Below are 2985 nucleotides of genomic sequence, written 5' to 3'. Positions count from 1 at the left end.
GGGCTACGTGTTCTAATTATCAGTTCATAAAGTTTTAACAGTAGGGAACATAGATTCCATTCAGGGTTGGATTAAGGGCGGGTCTATTACAGTTCAGCAATTGTTTGATTTATGTAGGCAGGTTTTTGGTAACCTTAAGGAATGTAGTTTCAGGAAACAGCCTCCAGCAAGCAGAGTTAATTATCAGTCAATGCTCGGTGGCAGCCATCTTGTGATTACTGAGTACGATGCTAAGAAAAGAAAATCTCAAGTACAGGTATTAGTTTTTATGGATCTCAATAAAGAATGATACTTATGTAATTTTATAGGGATCTACAACTTAATTCAAGGAATCCTAATATATCTATCTATTCTAAAGGGGTGAACCTATTGTTCATTTGGTGAGGGTGGGGGTGTCCTGGGCCAGTTTCAGCCTAATCCTATTTTATGTAAAGAAAAGTTATTTTTAAGCTTATGTTAAATGTGTCTTGAAGGACCTTCCAAAGGTCAAGAAGATTTCTGCCTAGATGGAACTTCAGCACACCCTCCATTGTGACCGCAGGGATGAAGCATTGTAATTAACAGTAGGTGGTCAGGGCAAAGGGGAGCAGTCAGGGGACTTTCGGGAAATCTTACCACATACTCAAGATGTAGGAGACAGCTATGTAATTCTTTTATAGTAGTATATCAGGGAGTCAGAGGGGGGTCGCTTCCCAGCAAGGCTACCGCAGTCTCCAGAGCATACAGCAAGCGGCCTTGCCAACATGCTGAGTTGACCCAAGCTTTGTTCATAGGTCGAGGGGGGGGGCATACAGCAGCGGCCTTGCCAATGTGCTGAGCCGACCAAAGCTGTGCTCAAAGGTCGAAGGCTCAAACAGAGCCTGGGGTCCCACTGGGTCAGACTCCTCCACCCTTGATGTGTTTGCATAGTTCCCATTTTATAGCTATAGAAACTGAGATCCTGAGAGTTCAAGAAGAGTCCCTGGAAAGTGCCTAAGGGAGATATTGAATTTCATTCTTTTTACTATAAAGCAAACAAAGGAATTTAGAAAAAGACAAAAAGAGATACAGTGGAAGCTCTTGGCAGGGATACCCTCCACAGCCTTCAGTCAGGCCTAAAACTGTGAGTAGTACTGGACCTTATATGACTGATTATTCTATATGGACATACCTACAGTAAAGTTTACTTTATACATGAGGCACAATAAGAAATTAACAATGATAAAACAAAACAATTATAACATGCTGCATAAGTCTCGTGAATTTGCTCCCTCTCTTCCTCTCTTGTTCTCTCTCAAAATGCATATTCTCCTGTACTCATCTGCTGTGCGTGACCAATATCTCACACAGCTAAACTACAGATAAGGGAGGATGGCTGTTCTCAAAAAAAGAGATGAAGGAAGGAAAGGACAGAGAAAGAGAAAGAAAGGGGGGGGAGGACTCTTATGTATTATAAAGAGAAAAATCTAAGCAGACACAATGGATTCTAAGGCACACACTGGGCCTGAGCTGAGTGATAGAGGCAGAGAGTAAAATCTCTGTGGAAAAAGATGTCAGGAGCCCAAGTAGGTGCATGTGCACGACCCATGGTGGGGACCTCACGGTGGGGACCGGCCACTGTGTACTGCATCGTGAACAGCATGTGAGCTGTCTAGAAGGGAAAAGCCCAAGATGGCAGAGACGTGGCAGTGTGAGCTCCCACTCTGCCCAGGTCCCTCACACACACACAGAATAAGAAAGCAGCCAAAGGAGAAAGACACAGACAGCACTGGCAACAAAACCAGGTGACCAGGTCCCCCAAGTCCAGAGGCTAGAGTGGAACCACCAATGGCCCCCAGGTCACAGCTCTGGGGGTTCCCAGGACTCCACAAAGTGCCACAGGAAAGACAGAGCCATCCAAGCAGGGAAATAGCTGGAATCAGAGTGCAAGGTGACCAGGCCGGACATTTGCAGGTGACGGTGGGCAAAGGCTGAGGACGCCATGCAGGAAGTAGCTGGAGGAGACAAAGCCCTGGAAGTCCTGCAGATCTGGTGCACTGAGAGGCCCCATCTTTAAATACTCTGTGACAACAGAAGAGAGCCCTGGAGTGAGAGGGGTTGTATGGAAACAGTGCCAGACACTCATGGAAGGTCACAAGGTAGGTTTGATCAGACCGTGGCAGCAAGGGAGTGGGACGCCAGTGGAATCGGAGCTCAGCTCTGGGAAGTCAGAGGAGCCCGAGGTGTTTAAAGGGAGACTGAGAGAACAATGAGAAGCTGTGGGGAGTGGGAAATTACAGAAGGGAGGTGTGTGGAGGATTCGGGAACCGAGCTTGGCAATGTGGGTTGGGACAATGTACAGTTTTCTTGAGCGAAGACTCAGAGCCAGGACTGGCTTACTTGGAGGGACGTGGCCTTGTGCTGGTGGCAGCCAGGCTAAAGTTTGGTCAAATCTCTTAGCAATGTGTGGGCAAGTCCTATGAGTGACAGTCCCTAGCTCCTTGTGCTAGGAAAACTGGCCCACCCTCGCCTCTTGCCCAGTATGGGAAAAACCAAGTACGTCCGTGGGGAACAAGTGTGTCAGGACAGAGCCGTGTCCTCATAAGGTTCTGATTCTACGGGAGCCACCTTCCACCTCTGTAAAGAGCGCCCAAGTGCAGACATGCAGATGCCGACCCATCTCATGGAGGGTCGGCTGACTTCACGCACACACGCGCACACACGCACACAAACGTAGAGGTTTGCCTTCATTTAAAATTCACTCCAGCATTCCTGATTCCACATGTATTTGTGCTTTTCTGACTTTTCCCTTGAAATGATTATAACATCTATCTGATTCGCTCATTTTTTTAAACCAGTAGAATAAAGTGTTTAATGTGTGTTCATTTTTATAGCTGTATGAGAATCATGATTTTACCTTTTTCTGAAAATTAAGTTTTAACCGCTAATCTTCCTCTTTAAAGTGCTAGAAACCCTTGGGGCCAGCAAGTGCCATGGTGGTTAAGGGTGCTGGACTCCCACATGGTC

The sequence above is a fragment of the Tupaia chinensis genome, unplaced genomic scaffold (assembly GCF_000334495.1).
Source record: "Tupaia chinensis unplaced genomic scaffold, TupChi_1.0 Scaffold000612_1, whole genome shotgun sequence".
In the NCBI taxonomy this organism is placed as follows: Eukaryota; Metazoa; Chordata; class Mammalia; order Scandentia; family Tupaiidae; genus Tupaia; species Tupaia belangeri.
The sequence above is the reverse complement of the archived record's forward strand: the minus strand, read 5'-3'. Positions refer to the sequence as shown.